This window comes from Saccopteryx bilineata, chromosome 5 (assembly GCF_036850765.1).
Source record: "Saccopteryx bilineata isolate mSacBil1 chromosome 5, mSacBil1_pri_phased_curated, whole genome shotgun sequence".
Lineage (NCBI taxonomy): Eukaryota > Metazoa > Chordata > Mammalia > Chiroptera > Emballonuridae > Saccopteryx > Saccopteryx bilineata.
In genome coordinates this window covers 157,685,352-157,699,826 of record NC_089494.1, presented here as the reverse complement: position 1 = coordinate 157,699,826, position 14,475 = coordinate 157,685,352, and the positions used below count along the sequence as shown (strand labels likewise).

Sequence of the window (14,475 nt, the reverse complement as noted above, 5' to 3'; positions counted from 1 at the left end):
ATTCAAAGGGACAGAGAAAGAATTTACAATTAAAATTTTTTTAAAGTAAATGCTCTCAGAAAAAGGAGGCCAGTGCTTACTGTCAGGAATAAGCCTGTCCAAAATCTAGTCAAGCTGAGAGCAATGTTATGGCCCTTTTAGTCAGTAGAGAATAAATAGTCTGAGGAACTTTTAAATACAGTTCCCAAAAGAGCAGACTAATGCCCACTTCTAACATTCTAACATGGTGGATTCAAAAGCAGAGTGGCCCTTCAGTGTCTGGTGTTTAGTGGTATAACAAAAACTAAATATAGAAGTTGGGGCTCCCTTTCATGTTCTATAAAAGACTACTCTACTACCTTGTGAAGGTCTTTAAAATTTTCTATTCCCAAGTCACATCATTCTAAGGGTAAAATGAGGCCAGTGAACAGTATTTCCAATACTTAATTAATTTAACTGTGGAAACTCTGAAACTCCTTTTGTTCCCTTCAAAGTCTCCATCTCCTTACAACAGCTATTTCTAGGCCCCCCTGGGGATCTGTTATTGGGTACTCACAAACAAATCCTTTGAACTTCAAATAGGCAAATCCCACTTTCCTCCCCTCTTGCTCTGACTATCTTTGGCAATCTGTTAGCTGGGTGATTGTTCATGTTCTTGCTGGAGGTCCCTATGAAGAAAAGTCTGAGTCATTGTCATTCTTTGTTCCAGTGCCTGGCACCTCCAGGCTCGGCTGGCTCCACCTCTGGCTGTTGCTGAAGCTCAGGATGATGGATAATGTCAAGAATAAAACTGCAGACTCCAGCTTTCACTGAAAATGGAGTCATGGTGGAAATGATGTGCTGGATGGGGCCACAGGTGTTGACATACGCAACACCCAATGGTACACAATGTCTCAGTTTTGATGCAATCCAAGACACTTTAGATTTCCAATGTCTCCAGTGAGCTTGTGAAAAAACAGTTTATTCAGTTTATTCTAATAATTCTCCCCTTTCTAGGACTCAAGGACATGTAGGTGGGTGAGTTCATTTGAGAAAATATGAGTGACAATGTACCCAGCCCTTTAATGGCTAATACACTTTACAGAACCAATGTGAATATGCAAGTTTCACTCCTTCCTTAAGGTGGGCTCTTTCCCAAGAGGATGCTCAGTTGCTCATACAAAGGAAATATTTGTAGGGCCTGACCCACAGGTCTTCCTTGTGTATTTAGACAAGTCTAATTGCCAGTGGTACTCTGTCTACACCAGCAGAGTCACAGGAGGCTTAGGATAAATACAGTCAGCCTGGCTGGAGAATAGGAAAAATCCTCTTTTGCCACTATTGTTGACTATGTAGTTAATTTTAGTGACCCAAATTCAGTAAATATGTTTATGTTGGTAAAATTCTATTCAGTTAGGTAGGTAATTTTACTTGGAAGGATACACATTGTTTTTCCACGTTACTCAATACATCCATTATTATTTTGAATTTGGAAGAAAAAAAATGGCATCCTATTAAAAGTTGTCTTCTTCTGAAAGTTGTCTTTGTGCAAAACTTTTGCCGTATTTTCTTAGAAGATTAGTTCTAATCAATTTGGGGATGGAGAGAAACCTTGAAGAACTAAGTGAAGAGCCTTGAGCCTTCCCGAGAGAAGTGTTAAGAAGCTCACGGACAGTAAATCAGTAAATGTACTTCTTCAGACTTACTTGAATCTCTTTCCTTAGACAGTTGAACTGGATTCTCACCCTTTTTTTTTAACTGTCACTCACACAGCTCCTACACCAAAGATATCAAACTCAAAGGCAGGGAAAGGGCTGCAAAGCGTTTAGTTTATGCCTTTTTTGACACCACATTCACTAGTTTCCAAAAGTGAATGGGCAACACAAAGGCAATTTATCTTTTTTGAAGTAGAGATCACTAGCCTGGATGAAAGAATCACAGAATGGGATTTGTCTCTTTGTATGAAGAAAAATGTATCCTGAAAGAAATATACTTTTATCTTTAATTAAGCACTTTTTTAGTTATTAAGAATAAAACAATGACTTGAGGGCAAGTTAATTTTCTATAGAAGCTGAAAAGACCATTGAAAATAATCACTGGATGATATGCTTGTCAACCAGGTATCCCCAATGCCTGTAACAGTGCCTAGAACCTTGTACATTTTCAACAAAATAACAAAATGAATGCTTGGATAATTGAATGAACTTCAGGATTTATAAAGAGATGCAGTTGTTTTAATTTAGTAAGATTCACAGCCTTAGGTCAGCTCTGGATTCTGTTGTTTCTCTACTTTTCAATCTGAAACGAGTTAAATAACATCTGAGATCTTATACAAGTCTTTCAAATTCTTGTGTTTTATAGTTTTCTTATTTGTAAAGTGCAAGTTTTGGACAAGAAAACACTGAGATTCTAATCTAAGGTTTCATTAAGCTCTGTAAGGCTAAAATCTTCCTTTGCTAGGTTTATAGGTACTAATGACCAAAAAATAGCAAATACTCCCTAAAAAAAAAAAAAAGTTGCAAATGGCCTCAGGTCCACTAGGGGGCAAATATAGGCTCATCTGTGGTTAAGAATGAATAGCAATACAAAACAATTACTGTATGAGTTACTATGGCACAGAAATGCAAGTTGTGCAACACATCACACTGAGCATCACAAAATGCCTTACAAGGAGAGAATATTGACTCTATTTGGCAAAACAACAAAGCACAAACAAACAGAGACTGTGGTGTATTCTGAGCAAATGACTTGCTGAAAGCACAGAAATTTCACAAAAACTATGGTCTACGATTTTAACATCCTGTCTCTTAGTTTTGTACATTGACCATCACTTGACTGAGTTACAGAATAATGTAACCTGAAAGATATTGGGAAACCTAGAGGTTGTTTCACCCTACAGGTAAGATAGAATGAGGAACTAACTTATCTGTCTATATCCCCAACTCTGTCAGCCACAGAGCAGGCTGAGGAACCAAGCTGGAGATGCCCTTCAGGGTGACTTCCTTTGGAAGCATTCAGGAGGAATTTTTAAATCAAAGAAGAAAACATCTTGAAAAAATTGGCTGCTGGTGGTACTGTCTTATGCCAGTTGACATCATCAATCAACCAACAGTGTAGGAGAGCTGTCAAATTCCAGCAGCATGAGGGACAAGAGAAATAGTCAGACACCTGAAAAATGGAGAACTGCTTCACAGCACAGCTGGAGCTGCACTGCTGTCATTAGAGGGGGCGGATTTAGTGGGATGGGGGGAAGAAAGGAGAGGGTGTTCAGGAAAAGAAACATCAATTAAAATGTGCCTGATTCATAATTTTCTCAATTTTTCGGCAGAATGACTTCCTGCCCTGCCTTATGCATTGTGCAGAGCTACCTCAGAATTCATTTTTTCAGCTATTATTCATACTTTGGTTTGCTGTTTCTGAATGTATTCTTCCTCACAGTAACTGTTGACAGGTCCAGCCCTGTAACCATCTGGCTCCTGAAGTAATGAGACCAAATGAAATGGAGCTTGAAGAAATTAACATTCCTTTCTTAATCTATTAATAACTGAAAAGTGTTGATTTTGGTGACAGCTAGATACTTTGTTATGAGGCATATTGGTTAATTAAGAGTATCATAATCAAGGTTATAGGAATGCACATCCCTCCAGAAATACACATATTTCTAATAAGCATAATTTGGTTCTTCTCACAGGTTCAAAACAAAAGTCAGTGAAAACATTATGCACAAAGAAAGTATCAACAAAGAATAAACAGACAATGTATGCATCCACTACAATTATTGTTGGATTATTATGTTAAGTGTGCCTATGTATATCAAATACAGCTGCTGCACATCAATAGAAATTGCAAATAATTAAAGGTTTTCAACTCCATTACCCAATTTTCCCATGACTCTGCCCCATCTATTTACACTCAGATAATGTCTGCAGCATTCTGGATCCTTACTGGGGTCATAGTGGGCATATGATTGCTATGCCAAACTAGAAAATACACGGACTTCGATATTTAGATCACAGACAATATTTCCTTGCTCTTTTTTGATATTGCCAAACATTTTCCTCTGACCTGTAAAAATTTTACAGAAATTACATCATGCACACAGACCTGTCATTAATAATAGATTGGGTGCTATATCTTTTTCTCACCTTTCCCTCACACTGAGCTCAGAGATGTTCTGGGTGTCTCTTGCTGCAGCCCCAGTTAGTCCAAGAATTTGCTCCAAGATCTCATCAAGAAATTTTACTTTTCTTGGGTTTACCGACTTTGTTAAATTTTAGTTAACATAAAAAAGCACTTTTTACAGCAGATGAGTATCATTTTTCTTCTTTACTGGTCTCCTATTAAAAAACGCCCACAAGTAAGTTCCCAAGATTTTCTCTACTGAGAGTATGAAATGATTTTTGTGTGTATATGTTCATTGCATAAGTTTGCTGCACTATTTTCTTCTCATTCTCTCTTTCATTTTGCCCCTGTCTTTCCTCTATCTACCCAAGAAATCCCCATGGAATAGTTGCTTTGTCTATCTTGGATTTTAATTTTTTAAGTTTTTTCATTAATTTGAGAGAGAGAAACATCAACTTGCTGTTCCACTTAGTTGTTCCATTTATTTGTGTATTCAGTGACTGCCTCTCATACATGCTCTGACTGAGGATAGAACCTGCAACCTCGGTGACCCAGGAAAATGATTTATCTATTGAGCCATCCAGCCAGGGCTGTCTATTGCTTTTTTGCTCAAAGTACATGCCATGGAAGATTGAGTGGACAGGAAAAGTAAAGGTCTACTTAATTCAGGCAAAAACTGGTTAACAACAATCAGGGGTGAGATTTTCTACTTTTGGCCTCAGTTACATAGTTTGACTGTCAACATTGAAAAATCACTTAATCAGGACCAGATTTTTAGTGTAAATGTCTTTCTGAGCAGAGAGAATGTATTTCCTCTGGGTTTTCCCATTCTCTTTGTTAAATATGATCTCCATTTAACTCCTGCTTCCTCATTTTACTTTCCAACACCTTCTTTCCATGTTTCCATCCTTTGTATTGTTGATGCCAGCTGTGTGCCCGCACCTCATAACACTGCTGTCATCATTCGACTCAGGAGGTGTATGGAGAACACACGCCCTCATTCTGTGATGAGCATTCAGCTAGTCAGCTGAAAACTACTTATTCCTGTGTGGAGAAAATATTCTATTTTCAAAATACAGCTGAACTACATCGTTAAACAGAACATTAGAGTCAAATTTACTGAGACTAAAGAGCACATTGTCTAGCCTTTTAAAATTCCCAGCCAGGGTGCTGCATATCAGGATAACCAGACTAAGGAACTAGAAACAGATTCAAGGCCATTGTTAGGGGTGGTAATCCTTATCTGCTGTGGCTTCAGTGAGGCCTGATTCCAAAGCAAGGAGAGAGAATTCTGGACCTTACAGCTTGAGCTAAGGGCCAGAAAACTCATAGGCAAAGTCAAGAACCATGATAGCTAGGTCAAGTTCATCCTTAGTTCATTTGGCACCAAGAATTAGAACAAGTGTGCTCAATTATTAAAGATTGGGGATACAAAAAAAGAATTAAAAAAACTTTGCTGGAGAAAGCTCTTGTAAATCAGTGACCCCTAATTCACTGACAGAAATAGGACTTCAGGGGATGATAAAAAGCTATGCCTGTCTTTATTTTAGTTTTACTGTCCGAGCTCACTCTGGGTACTTCAGATGCATTCACCTGCCTCACACAAATCCTGTTAAAGAGAGTATAAAAGTTCAGCATCAGGGACAACTACTTGTTTCTGGGATTCTTCTATTTTCCTCCCCATTTTTCCATTGCCACTAGCAAATACTTAAGACCTCCTAAGCTCTCCTATCTCTTAGTTGTCATTCTAGCTCTTAGCTTCTGACTTTTTTCTTCAGATATCTGTGTGCTGACAATCCATTTGGACACTCTTCTTTGACTTGAACCTTTAGCACTAGCACCATATGCACTACAGTTGAGGCTAAGAAATGTTTCTCTTGTGGAATTCAACTTGCAATAATTTATACCTACCCCACCTGTTCTCAGAATCAGATAGCACTCTCTGCGAATCTACTATAATTCCAGACTTAAAATGTTACTTTGCAGTTTGTTGAAATATTCAAGAATGAAAGAATCATGTAGAGAACATAAAGCTTTTATATGAGTTGTGGATGGCTTAGGACACATGGTAAAACACTTATGTATTCCTATACATGTTTTCCTTATGGCCAAAGGTGAAACAGAAATATGGTTATTCAATTTTTTCATAGGTAAAACAGAATAAATGAAAATCTGCTAGTATTAGTATAAAAACGTGGGATATTCTCCGATATAAGAATAAAGTGGCCTGTAAAATTTGCCAAATTCAAGCTAAGAAGTTTGAGACCAAGTATTTAGAACCAATTTATGACTATAAAATTATATGCTTTATTATTATGAGCCAAATAGTTATCTGAGAATTAGAACAAAATGCCTTAAACATGTGAAATATACCCAATGCTATTTAAATGAATCTAAAAATACTATTAGAACCTAAATTAGGTTTCTGTTCCACACTGCAACTTACGTTTTTCTCAAAGCATTTTACTCTTCTTATGAAACAAAGGATATGTTATAATGTATACTTTGAGTTACAAAAATAAAAATAAAATGCAGCCTTGGCAGAACACTACACAATAGCCAGAATACTTTTTCTTATTATTCCCTTTTTGACCAAATGAAATATATGATATGTATTCACTAGTTGAAATATGGGAAAGACCAACAAAGCTAGGTGATGAGCTAACCTCAGAGCCCAGGGCGCACATGCAAACCAATTGAGCCACTGGCTATGGAAGGAGAAGGGAGAGAGGGAGGAAAGGGAAAGGAAGGGAAGCAAGTGGTCACTCCTCTTGTGTGCCCTGACCGGGAATCAAACCTGGGGTATCTGCATGCCTGGCCAATGCTCTATCTGCTGAGCCAACTGGCCAGGGCCATGTTATATCACTTTTAAGTATTTGTTATAAGTTGAATTATTGAAGTAGGTAATGTTAAGATGAAATTATGCATTTTTCAAATTACTGATTTTTCTAGATATTATAAATAATATAAATGGAGAAAATAATGTTTCCTCCCACGTAGAAAATGATTGCCCTTAAGATCTTGTTTTACTATAAATTTGTTTGATGTGCCCAGTTCAGTTACCTCAACTTCAAAGGAATGAATGAGCATTATTTCCATAGTCAGTCAAGTTTCGCTGTACTTAAAAATTAGGATGCCATTCTGACTAGTGTGAGGTGATATCTCATTGTGGTTTTAATTTGCATTTCTCTAATGATTAGCGATGTTGAGCATTTTTTCATATGCCTATTGGCCATCTGTATGTCCTCTTTGGAGAAGTGTCTATTCATTTTTTTGCCCATTTTTTGATTGGATTGTTTGTCTTCCTGGTGTTGAGATTTACAAGTTCTTTACAAATTTTGGTTATTAACCCCTTATCAGATGTATTGTCCAATATGTTCTCCTATTGTATAGTTTGTCTTTTTATTCTGTTCTTATTGTCTTTGGCTGTGCAAAAGCTGGCGAGGATGTGGAGAAAAGGGAACCCTCCTACACTGCTGGTGGGAATGCAGACTGGTGGAAAACAGTATGGAGATTCCTCAAAAAATTAAAAATCAAACTGCCTTTTGACCCAGCTATCCCACTTTTAGGAATATGCCCTAAGAACACCATAGAACTGTTCCTAAAGGAGAAATGCACCCCCATGTTTATGGCAGCATTGTTCACAATAGCGAAGATCTGGAAACAGCCCAAGTGTCCGTCAGTGGACAAGTAGATTAAAAAACTTTGGTACATATATACTATGGAACACTACTCAGCCATAAGAAATGATGACATCGGATCATTTACAATAACATGGATGGACCTTGATAACATTATACGGAGTGAAATAAGTAAATCAGAAAAAACTAAGAACTATATGAATTCATACATAGATGGGACATAAAAATGAGACTCAGAGACATAGAGAAGAATGTGATGGTAATAGGGGGTGGGATGGGGGGTGGGGAGGGGGTGAGGAAGGAGAGAGAGTGGGTGGGGATAGTGGAGGGGCATAAAGAAAACCAGATAGAAAGTGATGGAAGACAATTTGACTTTGAGTGAGGGGTATGCAACATAATCAAATGTCAAAATAATCTGAAGGTGTTTTCTCTGAACATATGTACCCTGATTTATCAATGTCACTGCATTAAAATTAATAAAAATAAGATAAAAATATTAGGATGCATCAGAACCACATATTTTATTTTCTAAAAGAGTATCCAAAGTCTCCCATTTTATACTAACATATACAAGTCATATGTGTCAGGGTTTCAGAAGGGAAGCCAAGATCTAGAATATTATTGATAATAGACTCACCATGTAAGAAAAGACACAATTGTGGGGAAGCTGGGAGAATAGTAGGATCACTATGCAATTTACTCTGAGATACTGGTACAAGTAAGCAAATGGGAGTTTGTTAGGGAATCCTGGAAGATGGGCAAGATTTTGGGTGGGACCATGAAGGAGGCTGGTAAAGAGGTCCACTTCTCACACAGGGGAAGGATGCTACCTCTGTTTCTGCGTCTGGTGGAGGACATGGTATCACTGGGTATTCAGGGAGAGAGTGAGAACAAGCTGGAGTGCACCAGCAGCTCTGCCTGTCAGTCTATCAGTCTGCCTGCTAGCATGCTGACTTGTAGAACCTGGTGACGGATGCTCTCCTTCTATGTACTTTCCAAATTTCACGTGCATGTCTCATTTGAACCACTAACTCAAAAACATACAGCAAAGAGGATTCTGGCCATTGCTGTCCAGCTTACCCCTGTGGATACAATATAAACCACTACAGTCATATAAGCCCATATAGTTTACTGAACATTGTGTGAAGGTATTATGGAAAATGCAAAATACATAGTATACATAGCCCATGTTTAAGAGGAGGATGTCATTTGAAAAGAGATGAAATGGCCCATTCAACAATGCAAGATGGCACTTCACAAAGTGTCAGAAAAAAATGCTACAGCCCAAAATTGAAAATGCTGGAAATAATGCCTTTGAAAGAGTGTTTTTCATATTAGTTTTGCTTCCTATTTCCTACTTCCATTCTAATAGCTTTAAAAAATTCTACATAGGGAGATAAAAGAAGAGGACTACAATATGCAGAGAGATCTAAATAGCTTGTCTTATTCCATTCATTAGAACTACAGAATTCATAAATTTTTATGGTTTCAGAATAACCTTTGCTATGTCATATTTGCAGAACATACACTCTTTGAGTAAATGTGAACCCATTTCATTGAAAAATAATGTCTTTTCTAAGTTTAAAACCTTTTCATTGGTATCCAAGAGAAATTAACTAAGAACCATAAACTGCATTGAAATCTGTTCTATTTACCAGATGTGCATTTCCAAGGCACTTCCTTGCAAGCACAAGAGAGAAACCCATCCTTTGCAAAACATCAGTTTGAATGATAATGAGGCTTGCAAAGTGAGACTTTCCCTTTTCACACAATAGGACAGAAAGCTTTTTTTATATCAATTTAGAATACCCATTAGTTATGGTGGGAATTATAGGTCCATCAAGAGAATATACCTTATGGATTAGGTAGCAAAGGCCTCCCTCTTTGAGCTTCATTACTATTACAGAAGACTCATTCATACCAGGCTAATGGGAGGCCAGGCTATTCTACATGTTTCATAGAATAGATCTCATGGGATGGAGTCCCATTCAAGTAGTTTATAATTCATGCATATATGGAAAAAGAAAGAATCTCACTGTTTTTTCATGTAGACTGGTCCCCTTTTTACTTTTACTTTTTATCACTATCACTCTCCCCTCTCATGCTCTCTTACTCAGGAGGACCACAATGAAATGCTTCAACTAGAAAAGCCAGATACAGCATGTCTATCCTGGACTGTTCTCTGTCCCTGAGTAAATCAGTCCCCTGAATATATTTATATTTGTAGATCAGATACAGGAGCAGAATGCTCTCCTGAATGTTGCAATTTTGAGACAACCTTTTGGCAGAGCAATAAGTTTTAGCATTATATTTTATTTGGATTTGAGAATTCGTTGACATTATTTATCACAATGTGGAAATCAGTTTAGAAACATTTCCAAATGACACTCAAGATCTCTTCTCTTTTGGGGCCCGAAGGGAGAATTCAAAGTTACCACCTCTTATGTAACCACAGCCCCGGCACCTTGTGGGAAAGAAAGGTGATAAAATACTTTGGTACACAGAGAACTTTAGGATGGGATGCTTATATATTCTAGAATTATTTTACCAAGGAAAACTGCTTCATTTTCCCCTTTAATATCAAAGTAAGTGTCTCTGGGATAAGTGATGTACAGTAATAGCAACGAGGGATCACCTGGAGAAAGAATAGCAGAGAGACAGGCAAAACTCACAGAATTAATTGGGAGTACAGAGGCCTGAAACACCTGCACTTAAAAAGGAAAACAAATATATTCTTGTTGGTACAAAGATGTTAGCCTACCTGACAGAGGGTTTCACTAACTTGCAACTGGCTGTGCATTTTGTGGTGTTCTCATTGACTAACTTTTTTTCTTAACCTGCTTTATATTTTGGAGCCAATTTGTCATGAGGCCATCAAAAGCAAAGGCATCTGATTTAAACTAATGACAGGCACAGCTCAAAGTAGGAGGAGATTGCTCTGGTTTCTCTCTGAGCATAATTTCTACATCAAGAAAGTTCTGTTTCTAAAGATCAGAAAGGACATGCATATTTGTGTTGCATGCATTCATGTGTATCCATAAATAAATAAATACTATAAGTATATTTTATGGGAAAAGAGGAAAATTTTTTCATTTAGTGTTTTTCCTTTTAATATCTTCAACTTTTATTACTTTAAGGCTCACTGTGCTTCCTTTATTGGGGTCACATTTGACTAGAAACAGTTCTTAATTTTCTATCCTTTGCTGACATAAAGCTAGAAGAGGTTTCAGCAGGTCATGAGAGCTATTTCTTAATTATTCTTTTCAAATTAATATCTCTATGGGTTTCTTACAGTTTCAATCTCTGTAGCGGTAGGCCTAGTTGTAGATCATAATTCTAACTGATCTATCGTCAAGTCCATGATTCTGCAGGATAACATTTCCACTTTAATGTACTAAATAATTTTGTTTTTGTCTTACATTTACAAGACTGACTTCCAACCATTTTTCTAATTTTTCTTTGAAACTCCATCTCTTCACCTAGTCATAAAATGGAATAAAAATCTGCTTTAAAATGGGTCAGAATAGGGCTAAAAAGGATCATCCTTAAAGTGACCTTAAGGATTCAATCATTTTTTTTATCTTTACTTTTCTTTTTTTTTTAAGTGATAAGCACAGAGGCAGAGAGACAGACTCCCTCATGTGCCCTGACTGGGATCCAACTGGCAAGCCCCCTATGGGGATGCTCTGCCCATCTGGAGCTATTGCTCCATTGCTTGGCAACTAATCTACTTTAGCTCCTGAGGTGAGGCCATGGAGCCATCCCCAGTGTCCCGGGACAATCTGCTCCAACCAAGCCATGGCTGCAGGAGTGGAAGAGAGAGATAGAGACAGAGAGAATAAAGAGGGGTAGGGGTGGAGAAGCAGATGATCACTTCTCCTGTGTGACCTGACTGAGAATCAAACACGGGACATCCATGTGAGGGCTGATGCTCTACCACTAAGCCAACTGGCCAGGGCCGAAATTGTTTTATTATAGAAGAATTCTAATAGGAGAGTAGTCTAGAATCCTAGGTGCAAACTGTCAGAGGGCAATCTGAATTCAAACTGATTTATTTTTAGGTTCACCACTTTTTTATGTTTCCGTTGTATTTTAATGCATTTTAGTAGAGCATGCACACTTCTAATCCTGTAAGGTTCACCTCTCTCTAGTTTCTTAGATCATATTTCTGTTAAGTGCCTTCTTCCAGAGTCTGTCATCAATATCTAACAGTATTGCTGCAATATTGATCCATGCTCAATTTATGGTCTTCGATGAAATTTTTAAGTAATACACACCAGCCAGTCATTACCCTTCTTGAGCATTATTTCTCTGTTTGTCTGCTCGGATTGCCCTAAAGTAGTACAGACTGGGTGGTTTAAAAGCAGACATTTATACTCACTCTCACATTCTGAAATCTAGAATTATGTGACCAAGGTGTGACAAAATTGGTTCCTAGTAAGAGCTCTCTTCTTACTTGTAGATGACCGCCTCTTCACTAGGTCCTCACATAGCCTTTCCTCTGTGCTTTTGCAGAGAAAGAGCCCCATGGTTTCTCTTCCTTTTCTTATAAGAACATAAGTTTCATCAGCTTAGAATGCCACTCTTATGATATTATTTAACAATAAAACCTCCCTCAAAGCCCTATCTCCAAATGCAGTCACATTAGGAGTTAGGGCTTCAATAAATGAATTTTGAGAGGAATGCAATTCAGTCCATTACTTTTTATTTTTTTAATTAAAAATTTTAATTTATTGGCCCTGGCCAATGAGCTCAGTAGTAGAGTGTTGGCCCAGCATGTGGAAGTCCCAGGTCTGATTTCCAGTCAGGGCACACATGAGAAGTGACCACCTGCTTCTCTACCCCTTTTTCCCCTCTTCCCCTCCTGAAGCCATGGTTTGAATGAGAAGGTTAGCCCTATGGGCTCACCTCAGGCTCTAAAATAGCTTGGCTGTCAAGGAACAGAGCCACAGTCCTAGATGGGCAGAACATCAGCCCCAGAGGGTTTTCAGGAGGATCTCAGTTGGGGCACATGTAGGAGTCTGTCTCTCTGCCTCCCTACCTCTCACTTGATTAAAAAAAGGAAAAAATTTTATTGTGTTAACATGGTTTCAAGTATCCCACTCAACTGAACTTCCTCAACTACCACAATGTACCATTCACTTCACCCTATTTGTCCTCCTTCCCCCTACCACCTTCCCCTCTTTCCCTCTGGGATTTGTTGCTCTGTTATCTGTATCTATTTTTAAGTATATATAATTTGGCCAATCTCTTCACCTTTCTTCATCCTATCCCTTCATCCCCCTTCCCTCTGACAGCTGTCCTTCTATTCCTTATAGCCCTGCATCTGTTTCTATTTTTGTTCCTCAGTCCACTCTGTTTGTTAGATTCCACATATAAGTGAGGTCATATAATATTTGTCTTTCTCTGCCTGGCTTATTTCACTTAACATAATAATCTCTAGGTCCATCAATGCCATAGCAAAAGGTAAGATTTCCTTCTTTTTCATGGCTGTGTAGTATATTCCACTGTATATATATACCACCACTTTTTTATCTACTTGTCCATTGTTGGATACTTGGGCTGTATCCAGATCTTGCTTATTGTAAAGAATGCTGTAATAAACATGGGGGTGCATATCTTCTTTTAAAATAGTGTTTTAGGATTCTTAGGATATATTCCCAAAAGTGGAATAGTTGGGTCATACGGCAGTTCCATTTTTAATTTTTGAGGAAACGCCACACTGTTTTCCACAGTGGCTGCAGGAATCTGCATTCCCAGCAGCAGTGCAGGAGGATCCCCTTTTCTCCATACTTTCAACTGCATTTGTTGTCTGTTGATTTGTTTATGAGAGCCATTCTAACAAGTGTGAAGTAGTATCTCATTGTAGTTTTAAGTTGCATTTCTCTGATAATTAGTGATGTTAAACATTTTTTCAAAACCTATTGCCCATCAGTATGTCCTCTTTGGAGAAGTGTCTATTCAGATCTTTTGCCCATTTTTTAATTGGATGGTTTATCTTCCTGGTGTTGAGTTTTAGAACTTCTTTACAGGAAGTGAAACTGTCATTATTTGCAAACAACATGATTCTGTACATAGAAACCCTAAAGTCTCAGCCAGAAAACTACTAGACCTGATAAATAAATTTGGCAAACTGGCAGGATATAAAATTAATATTCAGAACTCAGTGGCATTTTTATACACCAGCAATAAACTGTCAGAAATAGAAATTAAGGAAACAAGCTCCTTCACTATCTCCTTCTCTACTGTAACAAAAATAATAAAGTACCTAGGAATAAATTTAACCATGGAAGTAAAAGACTTGTACTCGGAAAATTATAAGACATTGAAAAAAGAAATCAAGGAACATACAAACAAGTGGAAGCATATACTGTGTTCATGGATAGGAAGAATTAACATCATTAAAATGTCCATACTACCCAGAGTAATTTATATATTCAATGCAATTCCTATTAAAATACTAATGGCATACTTCACAGACGTAGAACAGATATTCTCAAAATTTATGTGGAACCAAAAAAGAACCCCAAAAGCCTCAGTAATCTTGAAAATGAAGAACAAAGTGAGCATTCACACTGCCTGATATCAAGTTATACTACAAGGCCATTGTACTCAAAACAGCTTGGTACTGGCATAAGAACAAGCATATAGATCAATGGAACAGAACAGAGAAACCAGAAATAAACTCACACTTTTGTCAATTACTATTTGACAAAGAAGGCAAAAGTATACAATAGAGTAAAGACAGCCTCTT

At 37.6% G+C, this 14,475-nt stretch overlaps 1 non-coding gene across 1 annotated transcript; it reads right to left on the bottom strand.

The window, feature by feature from the left end:
* Positions 1 to 1,714: 1,714 nt before the first annotated feature.
* Positions 1,715 to 1,849, bottom strand: LOC136307218 (small nucleolar RNA SNORA13). The gene has a single exon (XR_010725883.1). It is a non-coding gene; the product is annotated as a small nucleolar RNA SNORA13 (small nucleolar RNA).
* Between the last annotated feature and the right edge of the window lie 12,626 nt (positions 1,850 to 14,475).